Raw genomic sequence first — 15,059 nt, 5'->3', positions numbered from 1 at the left:
TCTAAATGTAGCTGACTTCGGAGTTGTTGTGCTTGTTCATTTTTTTATTTTTACACGCTGTTTACTTAAGCATACTCAAAGAGTTAATGAATAAAAGTGACCTCTGATGAAGATCTTTCAAAAACAATAGAGAACAAATGGACCGTAATAGAGCATATTTCAGTACAAGTTTTCTTAAGACAAAGCAAAGACAACAAGGGTACCAGATGTTTCACAGATCCCCGTGGACGAATAGGGACTATTGTTTGAAGCTAAGAGCCATTCAGAAATAAACAGTGAGTTTCCTTTGTTTGTGAGCATAATTTAGTTTCCAGAGGTAATTAAATATCTAGAAATAAAATTATCACAATTTTATCCTCTTTATTTATCGTAATGAACTAAAGTGACTGTTTTTGCAGGTACCATCTGTTGGCATTGGGTCAGTATAATTAGAGTTAAACAAAATGCACATGATAAATTCCGGAATCTGCTTTAACCAGATGAGGAATCAAATTTGGTTTGTGAAAACGTGCGAGCGCAGCCCACTGATAACTGTCTTCTTCAGGATATAGGGCTGGCCCGTTCGCTTTAAAATCCGTTTGAGTTGAAAACTCATTTATTTCACTCCAGTGTGGCTTTGTTACCTATTAGTGTCTTTTTGGAGTATTTCGAATCAGGATCAGCTATTACCCAGAGTTAAGCCGCAATTAATTAAAAAAAGGTTTTCTCAAAGATTATCTCAATTGAACGCATACTGAAGCCTTCTGAGTGGATTCATTCCCGGCTTTTCTTGAAATCCCCGAGGCTTTTACGGGGCATTTAAGTTGACACAAATCCTTGCTCTTTCTTCATAAGAGAGATATTTCAAAACACGTTTAAGCCGGAATAATTAGAGAAAAGTTTTTAATTTTCTTTCTGCGTACCCATCAGAAAGAAATGAGTCCATAGAAAGGAAATGCGTCCGCGTTATTTTCAGGCTCTTTATCAAACGGTGGCGTCCGCGTTATAAACTTTTGCTAAATTAGGGTTTGCACTTATTTGGATTGGTGTTCTGGAGGTTTCATTCTTTTTAAGGGGAACATACGTTTGCCATACAAAGTTCGCCGTATTTCAAGTCTTAAAACACTTTACTGATCAATAATTGGAAGCGTTTGAGATCAAAGTAAGAGATTTCGTAACATTTGTGAAAATCAAGTGAAGCTATAATCCTCGCAGTTATGAACGCAATTTTAGCAATTGCGTGGAGAAGCCTAAAAAATTCAGGAGTTAAACGGGTTTGAACCCGTGACCTCGCGATGCAGGGGCAACGCTCTAACCAAGTGAGCTATGAAGCCACTGGTGTTGGGAACTGGTCATTCGTGGGTTCTAATGTTCCCGCGATGAATGTATCAACGATGACATGATATATGAAATGAATCATATATTGAACTGTGGACATGAAATCAAGTGAAGCTATGGCCCTCGCAGTTATGAACGTAATTTTAGCAGTTTCGTGGAGAAGCCTAAAAAATTCAGGATTTCTACCGGGTTTGAAGCCGTGACCTCGCGATGCCGGTGCGACGTTCTAACGAACTGACCTATGAAGCCACTGATGTTGGGAGCTGGTCATTTGAACCCAAAATGACCATCATAGCTTCACCTGATTTCACATCCGCAGTTCTTCATCGCTGATTTGTGAAAATGACGTGCGTCATTATAAACTTAACACAAAAATATCGCTACTGTATTCAAGTTCATCATTTTCCAAAAACCTTTCCGGTTTTTTCCCAGAAATATGGGTTCTTGTAACTCTGTGAGTGAATTCGTCAGGAAGGTCATTTTCATTTTTATGTCTGTGCAATATTGTAGCGCAAACCCGGCTTTGAAAAACTCGACATTCGAACAACTTGAAAATTTCTCAAAACTAAACAAAGCTTCGCCAGTAATTTCTTGTTTTTAATCCCGTGGGATGTCTGTGGCGGCGCCCACGCTGAATAACAGGTCAAATTTCTTTTTACTCGTGGATATCCTCGAGAAGCTTTATTAAAAGTAAACCGTTCTGATCGTACTGCTGTGCTGAGTGCTTCCATTGGCAAATTTAATATTATCAAGTAATAGATAACCTTAGTTTTTCCCTTTTGGCAACAGATAGCAGCTATCTAAAGTTACAGGCTCATCTGTCTGGTAAATTTTCGCCACGTGATTTCTTCGGTCCGCCGGATTGGCTTACCATAAACCTCTTTCATAATGGCGGCCAAATAAAATATTCCTTTGTTGTAATGCTAATAAGCCTTTTTAGCCTCGCTACAATGAGCAAATTTCAAGAGAATATTTGTTTCAAAATGAGGGCAGTAGGTCTAATTAACATAAAGACAAAAGAAATTAAGCACGGTGGCTACTATTGTTATTGCCCATACGTTCTGCGCATCTCGAGATACTCGGATTTCCTATCGGCGGTGCTTATTAATACAGGAATATTTTTGCGCAGTTTAAAAATATGCGGAGAAAGCAGAACTTAGCAAGTGCTCTTAGTATCCAAAAAGAAAATTGGGGGTAACCATGCATTTTTCAGGGATAATTAAGCTTCAAAGTTGGCAAAGAACGCCAGACATTGCTTTGTATTTTAAAGCTCTTTACGAATATTGTTGATTAATTATCTTGCGTGGTTACCCCCAATTTCCTTTTTGGATTTCAATAACACTTGTTAAGATCTGCTTTTCCCGCATATGCGGTAAACTGCGCAAAAATAACTTTGAATTAGTAGGCACCGTCCTGAAAGGTGATCACCGTTTATGAAAGTGGTCCCGCGGAAACGCCCTTAGGCGTCTTGTTAAAGAACTTTCCCGTTTTAAGTAAAATTCCTCGTTTTGGTAACCAATACAACTTTGTAGCAACCATAGATTCTTGTGTTTCTAATCAAAGAATATTCCAGGCTTCGAAAAATTCTTTATTATTATTATTATTATTATTATTATTATTATTGTTATTATTATTATTATTATTGTTGTTGCTGTTGTTGTTATTTCTAATAGCTATCGCTTGCCCAGAAACCATTTTCCTTGCAATGTAATATCCTTGACTATTAAAGAAGCAAAGCAGATCTTATTATAACAAGAAAGATACTTTTTATTTCACTTTGATCAAATTTTTGTGGAGCTATCATTGTTTAGTCACTTTCCTTATTGGCGTCTGTGTCGCTTGGATATATCTGAAAGGACAAAAGGCAATATTTTACAACCGTGAAGTTCATACATAAATATCAACATTTTTTCCCCTTTTTTGTTATTTAAAGTGAAGTCGACCTACTATAGTTGACCTAATATAGAGACCTGTCAATAACGATTTCGGTTTTTTTGTGTTGACTGCTTTAAAAGGGTCCATCTAACGCAAAAAATCCCTTTGTGTTTGGTTACGAAGCATGATGTTAATATATTCTTTTCGATGATCTTTCATTTGCCACTTGAGAAATTCATCATACACGGAAGGATTGAGTTAAAAAAAGCTGTAGCCAATCAAAATAGATGCCCACAATTTAATGAACCAAACACAGAGTAAAGTAAATACTTGGTCGTGGCCCCAAACGCGAGAAAACGCTAGCACGCTTTGTTTTACTCTTACCTTATGATTGGCTGAGAATGTGACCCGGCAATTTTAAGCCAATCGCCAAATGCGGAAGCATTAAAAGTTAAATCGCTTGAAAGTGGAAGGAATCATCGCGCATTTTAATTTGTCGAAGCAAATTATATTTGAATTTTCATGTTCTTACAGTCCACCATTTGATATCAACCCGACTCCCAGAGTTCTTTTCAGGATGCATCTATTTTTCTTCCGTTAAAGAATCAGCGTCGAGGTTGCTTCGTAATTTTCGCACTGTCGATTGGAGTACTGTTCGTCGTCTATTTTCTTGCCAATGGGGGGAATAGAGGTTTTGCACGGCAGCCATGTTGCTGGCAGGAACAATATATTATTTTCCTATGGGAATAAATGTTCTTTGTAATGCAAAACATTTTCATTGTTCCTGCCCTGCAACATGGCTGCCGTGCAAAAACTCTATTAATCAACTTAAACTGATGTAAATTAAAAATTTAAATTCAAGCGAGATTGAAATAGCCAGTGTTGACAGACTTATTATCTTTGAATGGCAAAGATTACAGAATAGGGCATTTGTACGAAGACGTAACCGAATGATTTCTTTTGCCGGGCAAACTTTTACCGATCTTAGTAATTGTCTCAGGGGTGCACAAAAATAATTGAACAAGAAATCTTTTAGAGAACGTATTTTTAGAAAATGGATGAGGTCATACTTTACCGGTCTTAAATCCCTTGGACGCGAGATGAGTAGGTATATTGCTTCTCAATCCTGGCGGAGGAGGGGCTGCTAAAATGCATCGCCATCCTTGCGGGGGAGGGGTAGCTGAAATGCCTCTCATTGCTGACAAGGGAGGGCCAAATGTAGTTTCTTTCTTGGAAGGCAACTGAGACGGGCGCCTCATTACCTTATTAACATTAGAGTTGCCATCCCAGTGCGGAATCTGTCTGCCATGTTTATTGTAGATCACTTCTCTGCCACCTCTCAGAAACGATTTTCCGTTCTCCGCAAATACACACATAATAACCAGAATAACTTGTGTTGTTGCAACTGCTTTCTTCATCTTTGTCATGAAAAGTAACCCTGGAAAAAAGACAGGCAATGCGAATTAAGAGTTGCCATTTTAAGGTCTGAGAAGGACATTGTTGTCTGTCATTTTCAGTTAACCAAGCTATGCAGCTGGTAAAATATCGTATTGCATAATGTAGCAAAGGCAACCGTGTAAACGTACCAATAGCCACACTTTAGGATTACACCCACAGAATCCAAAGTGACTATCACCCTGTAGAGCATAATCGACAGCACCTTAGGAAAGTACTGCTCAGTAGCTTTCATTTGAATGTTCACACATTAGGTTTACGCCCACAGACTCAAAAACACATGAAAGTACTGCTCAGTATCTTTAATTTGAATGGTCACACTTTAGGATTTACCGTACAGACTCAAAAGATAGAACCACCTTGTACAGCATAATAAACAGTACCACATGAAAGTACTTCTCAGTAGCTTTCATTTGAATGTTCACACTTTAGGATTTCACCCACAGACTCAAAAGATAGAACCACCTTGTACAGCATAATAAATGGCACCACATGAAAGTACTTCTCAGTAGCTTTCATTTGAATGTTCACACTTTAGGATTTACCACACAGAGTCAAAAGATAGAACCACCTTGTACAGCATAATAAACAGTACCACATGAAAGTACTTCTCAGTAGCTTTCATTTGAATGTTCACACTGTAGGCTTTACCACACAGAGTCAAAAGATAGAACCACCTTGTACAGCATAATAAATGGCACCACATGAAAGTACTTCTCAGTAGCTTTCATTTGAATGTTCACACTTTAGGATTTACCACACAGAGTCAAAAGATAGAACCACCTTGTACAGCATAATAAACAGTACCACATGAAAGTACTGCTCAGTAGCTTTCATTTGAATGTTCACACTTTAGGCTTTACCACACAGAGTCAAAAGATAGAACCACCTTGTACAGCATAATAAGTGGCACCACATGAAAGTACTTCTCAGTAGCTTTCATTTGAATGGTCACACTTAAGGATTTCACCCACAGACACAAAAGATAGAACCACTTTGTACAGCATAATAAACAGCACCACAGGAAAGTACTGCTCAGTAGCTTTCATTTGAATGGTCACACTTAAGGATTACACCCACAGACTCAAAAGATAGAGCCACTTTGTACAGCATAATAAACAGCACCACAGGAAAGTACTGCTCAGTAGCTTTCATTTGAATGGTCACACTTAAGGATTACACCCACAGAGTCAAGAGATAGAGCCACTTTGTACAGCATAATAAACAGCACCACAGGAAAGTACTGCTCAGTAGCTTTCATTTGAATGGTCACACTTAAGGATTACACCCACAGACTCAAAAGATAGAGCCACTTTGTACAGCATAATAAACAGCACCGCAGGAAAGTACTGCTCAGTAGCTTTCATTTGAATGGTCACACTTAAGGATTACACCCACAGACTCAAAAGATAGAGCCACTTTGTACAGCATAATAAACAGCACCACAGGAAAGTACTGCTCAGTAGCTTTCATTTGAATGGTCACACTTAAGGATTACACCCACAGACTCAAAAGATAGAGCCACTTTGTACAGCATAATAAACAGCACCACAGGAAAGTACTGCTCAGTAGCTTTCATTTGAATGGTCACACTTAAGGATTTCACCCACAGACACAAAAGATAGAGCCACTTTGTACAGCATAATAAACAGCACCACAGGAAAGTACTGCTCAGTAGCTTTCATTTGAATGGTCACACTTAAGGATTACACCCACAGACTCAAAAGATAGAGCCACTTTGTACAGCATAATAAACAGCACCACAGGAAAGTACTGCTCAGTAGCTTTCATTTGAATGGTCACACTTTAGGATTTCACCCACAGACTCAAAAGATAGAACCACTCTGTACAGCATAATAAACAGCACCACAGGAAAGTACTGCTCAGTAGCTTTCATTTGAATGGTCACACTTAAGGATTACACCCACAGACTCAAAAGATAGAGCCACTTTGTACAGCATAATAAACAGCACCACAGGAAAGTACTGCTCAGTAGCTTTCATTTGAATGGTCACACTTTAGGATTTCACTCACAGACTCAAATGATAGAACCATCACAGGAAAGTACTGCTCAGTAGCTTTCATTTGAATTGTCACACTCTAGGATTTACCACACGGACTTAAGGTAGATAGATAGAAAGAAAAACTTTATTACAAATAATATACATTGCAGCCAAAAGGCTGAAGTGCTTAAATAATAACAACTATCAGTAAAGATTGATTATAATAAATATTAACTAACAGGTAATGAGATAGGATAAAAAAAATAATATACTACTAAACATGTGATAAAACATTTGATAAAATACCTATGTTAAAGAATAATTAAAATATCTATATTAAACGTGAGACTTGCTCATAGCTGGTATAAAAGTATTCTTAAACCTGTTGGTACTTATATGAGGTAGCGCAAAATTACGCTCATGTATCAAATTGGACTTATGAATGTTACTCGGAGGCAGTAAATGATGTAACTTATTTGATGGATTTGCAATGATATTATTAAAAAAAGTTTCTACAGAGTTCAGTTCTTCTATCATACAAGGAAATCATGTTAAATAGCTCTAGATTCTTGTTGTAACTGTTTCCAGGTGAAATAATTGAGAGCACCCTCTTTTGTACATGTTCTAGATCATTAGATAGATATTCTGGAATAGCATTATGGAACACGGGAGAACAATACTCTATTAACGGCCTTATACAAGTAGAATAGAATCTAATTATATCTGATGATGATATTTTAGCTCGTCGTAATAGCAGTAGAAAATGAAGGCGTTTATTTGCCTTTTTAATAGTGTTGTTAATATGATTTAAATGTTCCATTGAAGTGTATTTGAAGTAGTGACACCCAATGTTTTAGCATGTTCTACTAAACAAATGAATGAAGTGGGTAGTCTCTAAAGAAACTGTGGTGCTGCGTCGGTGGGGAAGTAGTATAAAAAAATTTGGTTTTATCAACGAAGTTGATATTGTAAATTGGCCACCGTACAGAGATTCTAAAAGCTGACGTTTCGAGCGTTAGCCCTTCGTCAGAGCTCTGACGAAGGGCTAACGCTCGAAACGTCTACTAAACAAATTTGTATTAATTACAATAGGGTCAAATTCACTCCTAGCGACTTTGAAGTCTATGTTTAATTCTTAACACCTTTCAGCATTCAACTGTAGTGTGTTCGTCGTTGACCAACGTTCTACTTCGGCAAGAGCATCCTGTGCCCTTTGGGACCACTTCAGCCAAAGTCGTATCGTCGACATACTTCCGAACTGGAAACCACGTTGTACAGCATAATAAACAGCACCACAGAAAATTACTGCTCGATCCGTAGGTTTCATTTGTTTGGTCACACCGAGGATTCGCTCACAGTCACAAAAGTATAGAAACCCCCTTGTACAGTCTTAAATGAAAGTAACTCTTTTGGCTATTTTCTTTGGTGACCGGCCAGCTTAAACGGTCGAATTTGACTCTTGAGTACTTTGGTGCAATAATTCTTAACCCCGTGTTTTCAAAGTGATACGAATGATGTTTAATAATGGACGGACCGTTTTACGCACAAGAATACTGAGTGCAACTAAAAAGTTGTAGATTTTATAATATAATTTAGTTTAGAGTAATTTTCAAGCTTACCAAGTTAATGATTTGTTAAGCGCGCAGCTTCTTCGTAGTGACCAGTGTTCGTCTAGAGATGGCTATAGCGAGGTGAATTACAAGCGAGAACGTTTCATAAGTTTTGAACCAAGGCAAGCGGATGTATGTAGTGAAAGATAGCTTTTTTGTCTGATAAGAACACAAAGGAAATGAAGTCAAGGAAAACGCGTTTGTCACAAAGGGAATTTTTTTGTTCCAAAAGTGTCGGATGGAGAATAAATTGAGTCTGTCCGGCATTATTGGGCAGAGGAAATCCTTTTCACGATATTGAAAGGATGTGTTCGCACCTACAGTCTTTTCTGTGTAGTTAGTTGCCAATATTGAACATTTCAAAAGGAAGTACCTAAACCGACCTCTTGGTTTTAGGTAGGTTAAAAAAAGCAATTATTTTGATCTAAGCTGTTGGAAAAAGTATTCATTAAAAAATTCTCGAAACGTCTTTTGCGAACAGACGTGTTTTCAGTCCGTTATTGTGGATATCGTCGTCAATAATCGGTGGTTTAACTAGTTTAAGCCACATAAAGCACTTCTTTAATTGGTCCAGTTTTGTCTGTAATTTTTAAAATAAGATTTTCAGAGAATGCAGGATTTATCTTCAGGATCTGGATGAAAGTAATATAAAATGTTGATAGTGAATCACTTTCACGACCTGTAGGATGCGACAACACTATATTTCTTATTCGTACCGTCTTATCATGTGTTAAGGAAGCCTAGATCCGCAAAAGGCTATTCCCTTTGCTCATGTTTATCAGCGTATTCTATTATTTTTTGAAGACGTCTGACATGATACACGCAGATAGATTTTATTGTATATCGTACAGCATTGTAAACAGCACCATAGGGAAACTCCCACCTTTACAGCGTAATAAAGAGTACCACAGGATTTCACGTCCAGACTCAAAGTTAAACAATCCTGTAGAGCGTAATCAATAGTACCACGACTTTTGAGTCTGTGAGTGTAATCCTTAAGTGGTAGCTTTCATTTGAATGGTCACACTTAAGGATTACACTCACAGACTAAAAAGCTGTGATCTCCTTGTAAAGAATAAAATACTGATACCAATGGGTGTGGCCCACTATTCCTGTCAGATTCGTTTGAAGTATTTCGTAACCAACAAGCGTTATAGAAGCACTGCTGGCTGTTGGAGTTGTGTTTACCGTATTTTTGCACCGTGTTACTCCTTCATCCATGCTTGCTCACTAGGTAAGCTTTCTATAGGCATGCATGCTATAATTTAGCAACCATCTCAAAAAACATAAAACAAAAATCTCTTGTCAACAATAATGTAAAATGGATTATGTGTTGAAAAAGGCTAAATTAATGGATCCGTTTGTAGGCGACCAATACCACAGATAATCCTGACAAGTCCACATGTTTGAAGTGCTTAAAGAACAAAAGGACTCATTGTCTATAGCTATCAAAGGAATCAATCTATCTTTAACGATAAAGTCACTTTTTTAGTTTCGATTGGAGCATTTAAGAACTTTCGTATAATGATTGTTTTCAAGAGGCAATTGCTTAAATTATCTAGATAAGTGCGAAGATCACTTCTCTATTTCGTCAATCCGCTCTACAAATATGCAGTTTTTAAATTTAACCCACTTCGTATGATGTTTTAAGGGGTGACCCGAAAACACTGACCCCCGGTCCATGGACTACCCAAAAGGACTACCCCGAAAATACTATTTATAGTGAGTACTATTGGTCGTAAGCAGCGTCACAATTAGTGCCAAGCCTAAACATCCATTTTAAGGACGGTGCCTACTATTGTTACTGCGCATACGTTCTGCGCATCTCCAGATACTCGGATTTCCTATCGGCGGTGCTTATTAATACAGGGATATTTTTGCGCGGTTCAAAACTATGAGGAGAAAGCAGAACTTAGCAAGTGCTCTTGGTATCGAAAAAGAAAATTGGGGGTAACCATGCAATTTTCAGAGATAATTAAGCTTCAATTTGGCAAAGAACGCCATACATTGCTTTGTATTTTAAAGCTTTTTACAAATATTGTTGACTAATTATCTTCGAAAAATGCGTGGTTACCCCCAGTTTCCTTTTTAGATTTTAATAATACTTGTTAAGATCTGCTTTTCCCGCATATTCAGGAAACCGCGCAAAAATACCTTTGAATTAGTAGGCACCGTCCTTAAACAGCGTTGGTCAACAGTACCTAAGTCTAAGCTCCCATTTTAAAAAGGTTAGCCTCAATAATTGTTGCACCGGTTTCACTTCACTTACATGAAGTAATCAGCCATCACAACTATTATTCAAAGCTAACCTTATTAAAATGGTCGCTTAGACTTAAATACTGTTGACTAACGCTGTTTAAAATGGATGTTTGGGCTTAGCATTAATTGTGACGCTGCTTACGACCAATAGTACTCACTTGAAATAGTATTTTTGGGGTAGTCCGTTTGGGGAGTCCGTCGGGGTAGTCCATGGACCGGCTGGGGGGTCAGTGTTTTCGGGTCACCCTGTTGTAAGGTTAACATTTAATTTATTCGGAACTTAGTTCATGAAAATGCCCGCGCCAGGGTAGTAGCAAATAAAGTTTGCCTATCATTGGAAATAGCATTTGGTCGCTATGATGTATTTTTATCATATTTAAGAATCAACTTCCCTCATACTCTGTCCGCAAAGAAGAACCGATGGCAATGAACTCGTGAGAACAAAGTAGTGTAAGAAACAACTTGGATGAGACCAAGGGGATGCAACTACCTTCCCTCCCTCCCCCCCCCCCCCCCCTCCCAGTCTTCTCAAGAAACGACAACGGCTACGACAACGACAACGCCACAAAACAAGAACATCATTGGTTAAAAGATGTCAAGTTATGGTGCTGCCCGTGCGTCACGCATCTTGGGTCATATTTTTGCGTCACTCTGATTAATAACAATGCGGAATCACTAAATTTTAGGTTTTGACGACAACGCGAGCATCAGTGACGAAACGCAAATCTTTCATTCTACATTTATACTCGCTCGTATAAATTTAGTTTTAGGATAATTCGCCCATGTTGAACGACGTGAACGAATGGAATAATCGCTTAGGACGTACGATGGCGCAAAGTTATATTTTTGAGAAGACCTTTTCGTCGACGCGCCGTCGTAGATTTTAAACTCCCTAGTTTCTGTAAAGGGTACATTTATGAGCCTGAAATTGAAGGCCTGAAATGCGGAAATTGACTCAGCGGAGCTCCAACGTTTGCGCTACAGGCTAAACGAAGTTGTCATAAAATGCGCGTCGGTTTTATCAGTAGAAACCTCTAAATGGGGATTTCCCATTGCAGAACACTTAACAGCATAAAATGTTCGTGCGCGGAACAGACACCTAGAACTCGTGGCAATCTGAGTTCGCTGTTATACTGGATTTGCCGGAGCATTGTGATTATCTGGATTCGCGAAATTAATGCCTGTGGTTTAGTAAATAGTGCCATGCTCCTACAAAGAAGATAAGCTTGTAGTCTGGCAATTTATATGTTGCTTATTGTGAGAGAAAGACATAAAATGTAATGAGTGAATTCCAATTTGTTTTTATCGTAGATTCGACTTATGACAATATTGCGAAATTTTCATTTTTCAACATATTGATTGCAGTGTTGTCAGTTTGTGAACTGATTCCGATAAGAATTGCAAATGTCGTACCGCAGAAGGAGACAGAACACCGCTATTGAATATTGCGTCTGCTTGTCTTATCAAGGAAGCTATTGGACTTAGAGATAATTTATTTCACGCCTTTGAACAACAATCCACCCGATTGCCTTTATTCTTCATTACATAAGGATGTCTCATGCATCCGAAAACGGAAAGAACAAACGTTTGGTTAAAGGTTCATTTGCGTTGCTCCATTTTTGGCTGCTTAATCTGACCTGTAAAGCAACGGAAACAAATGTATCACAATTGTGTCAAACTTGCATGCATCATTCTTCAGTTCGTAGGTAATTTCACATGATGCTTAACCACTTTGTTTCTGTTTTATAACCCACAGAGCAAATCTCATTTTTACTTTTGGTGGAGAGCAATGTTTGTGGGGAGTAAGGTGGGTGACGTAATGCTAGTGAATTGATATACCGCACATAGCGCGACTTTTTAAAGACCTTGAAAAATGAACATAAACAAAAATGCAAAACATTTGATTGGCTTATAGAACAAAAACAAACGAGCGCGGATTTTCATTGGGTTAGCGAACGCGGATGCAAACAACGTCATCTCTCCATGGAACTTTCTGGATAGCTTCGCTTTGACGTCATTTGAAATGCAGTAATGTGACTGGGGAGTTGAACTGTTTACTGCCCAAGTTTCCTTAGCGGGAAGGAGAAGCTTTGGTTTTAATCTTGCCAAATGTTAGTCCGTGAAACAAATTGGGAATACTTTTTCAAGGTCATACGAAAGTCGCTCTATCACTGTTGTACAGTATTATGGCGGTTGACAATTCTCTGACGGAGACCAGGTGATAAGTCCCAAGAGAAAATAGATACAATACTTTTGCAAAATTTTGGAGGGACAAACAAAGAGTATTATGGTATTTTTTATATTACCTAATTTATGTTAATTAGACCTACTGGCCTCATTTTGAAACATATTCTTTTAAAATTTGCTCGTTGTAGCGAGGCTAGAAAGGCTTATTAGTATTAAAGGAAAAGAATATTTTATTTGGCCGCCATTATGAAAGAGGTCTATTCACAGGATTAGTTTAAAAGCCAACGTTTAATTTTGAATTGTCTCCCAATTTGAAGAGCATTGTAACTTGTACTAATCTTTACAAGCTTTTCTTCTAATTCCCTAGAGTAGGCAATTTACATTGTCAACTAAGGGCGCTTTCCTTTTGTCAGGACTGGCCGGCCAGACTCGTCAGTTTGCAAAGAAAATGCAACAATTTGAAGGAACACTTGCGGGATAATCCTTCACATTCTTCTGGAGAAGTACATATCATCCTCAAAACGAGTTAATTTGCAGGCGTTGTAGAGTTAGTCCTTCGAAATGTCTGTCTGGTCTGGCCAGTCAATCCTGTCAAATGGAAAGCGCCTTAAGTTCACACAAATAAATTTCTGCGGAAAGGTTTAAGACAGTATTTTACTGACCTTTTCCAGCGGCCAATCGTAAAGAGCGTTTCATTTGTGTCTCATCGTCGTCATAGCCATCAGTGAAGTGTTTCTTTTCTCCTTTTTTATTGTAAATCATTCCTCTGCCTCCCCTCAACATCGAGTGTCCATTTTCCACAAATGCAAACATGACAATTACAATAACGAGGACAGTCGCTTGTGCTTTTTTCATGGTTAACGATTTGTGTGTCTGAAAAAAGGAAACGGGCATAATTGTTGCTCAATGTGCACATGCAACATTCAAGTAAAAGATTGTTTTATGTCATATTTCATCCAAAAATATTAATAACGTAAAGCATGAACTAATTATGAAGGACAGATTTTCGTTTACATGAAATCTATCTCTAAGGATGAAAATAAATTTCCTCTGTATGAAAATTAGTGAGGATTTGTGAATGGTTTTATCAGTTAAGTAACTCTGTTCACTTAAATTTAGATTAAAATGATTCGTTGCGTTGAAAAGACATATTTAAAGAAGAGAGTTGCCGCTTTTGTATCGCGGCATCTGAAACAAAAGCGGTGTTAAAAAGTTCAAAGAAACAATGGGAGATGATTCTAAATTGTGGATAGTTTGTTGGTGGTGAATAAATTGCTAAGCTGGTCCATTTCTGCATATTAAATGTAAATCAGGAACATTAACCTATATTTATGTATGAGATCAGGAGAAAACCGTGTAATCGTGTATGTGGTTTTAGAGTTACTATTCTAGTCCTCGTTTCTTCAATAGTAACATTTTTGGGGAAATTTACGAAAATAACTGAGATATATTTGAAGCTGTAGGTTACAGTCAATAAAAACATCGTTTGCGGTGCTCTTATATTTTCAGGAAAGCTCAGCTTCTATTCGTCATTAACGAATTTGTGATCCAAAACTGGTTGTGCCGGATCATCATTGACAAAGCAGAGAAGCCTGAAACAAGAAGCTGTAATAACGAATTAAATAAAACAGGTAGACCAGTCGACTTAACTGCATGCTTATTTCAGTTCGTCTGATTGGCACAAATCATGTGAGTATGATTTGGCCTCTGGGACTGATCGAAGCTCATTTTCAATAGTCAACAGTTCTTGCGCGAGGACGGTAAAGTTAGATGCCTACATCCAGAACTTCCCTGTTCAGCAAAAATAACCGCTTTGCTGAAAAGTATGTCCCAGGCACGAGTGGCGTTAGCTTGCCTTAACAGTTCAGTTTTAGCTGATAACCTGTGATGTTTGCTTCGTTTTTCAATGCATATTTATAGTTTCCATGTATGAGGAAAGAAAATTCCACTTCTTGGTCGAACATGAAAGTTATTCTAGCTATGCGGGGTCTTCGACGATGTTTAGAGAATCTGGTGTAAGGAGCTACTCGTGAAATTCCGAGCAGTTCTGACTCCAGCGAATTGGTATTTAGTGTTCATGGGATCGGATGCAAAGTTTGCGCCCTTGCGTTGAAAGGATAACAAAAAGAAAACTCTTACCGCAAATAAAACTCCCCTTTCTGTGAATAAGGTACTAGGTCTGAACGCGGTGCCCGTTTGGACAAGATAGCTGATTTTAATTAAAGAAAGTAGTTTTCATAAGTTTTTAATCAAAGAAGCGGATGTGCTGTTGAGGGATTGCTTCTAGCCCAAATGAAAACACAAAAGACTATTGATTTCTTCATGCAAGAAGCAAGGAAACTTGTTTGTCCGT

At 38.1% G+C, this 15,059-nt stretch overlaps 3 long non-coding RNA genes across 3 annotated transcripts in view; 1 reads left to right on the top strand and 2 right to left on the bottom strand.

Annotated features, from left to right (window-relative positions):
• The window catches only part of LOC137973753 (uncharacterized), a 104,828-nt gene extending 90,027 nt beyond the window's left edge, over nucleotides 1-14,801 (top strand). The window contains exons 4-5 of the long non-coding RNA XR_011117308.1: nucleotides 12,276-12,326; nucleotides 14,216-14,801. This is a non-coding gene — a long non-coding RNA (uncharacterized lncRNA). The remainder of the gene's footprint in view (nucleotides 1-12,275; nucleotides 12,327-14,215) is intronic.
• On the bottom strand, nucleotides 3,090-8,367 carry LOC137973121 (uncharacterized). The gene is made up of 3 exons (XR_011117171.1): nucleotides 8,270-8,367; nucleotides 4,268-4,630; nucleotides 3,090-3,166 (listed from the first exon to the last, which is right to left on the bottom strand). It is a non-coding gene; the product is annotated as an uncharacterized lncRNA (long non-coding RNA).
• Nucleotides 12,024-14,957, bottom strand: LOC137973752 (uncharacterized). Its single transcript, XR_011117307.1, has 3 exons — nucleotides 14,846-14,957; nucleotides 13,369-13,579; nucleotides 12,024-12,156 (listed from the first exon to the last, which is right to left on the bottom strand). It is a non-coding gene; the product is annotated as an uncharacterized lncRNA (long non-coding RNA).
• Between the last annotated feature and the right edge of the window lie 102 nt (nucleotides 14,958-15,059).

This window comes from Montipora foliosa, chromosome 10 (genome assembly GCF_036669935.1).
Source record: "Montipora foliosa isolate CH-2021 chromosome 10, ASM3666993v2, whole genome shotgun sequence".
NCBI classification, from domain to species: domain Eukaryota; kingdom Metazoa; phylum Cnidaria; class Anthozoa; order Scleractinia; family Acroporidae; genus Montipora; species Montipora foliosa.
This window is presented reverse-complemented; position numbering and strand designations above follow the sequence as displayed.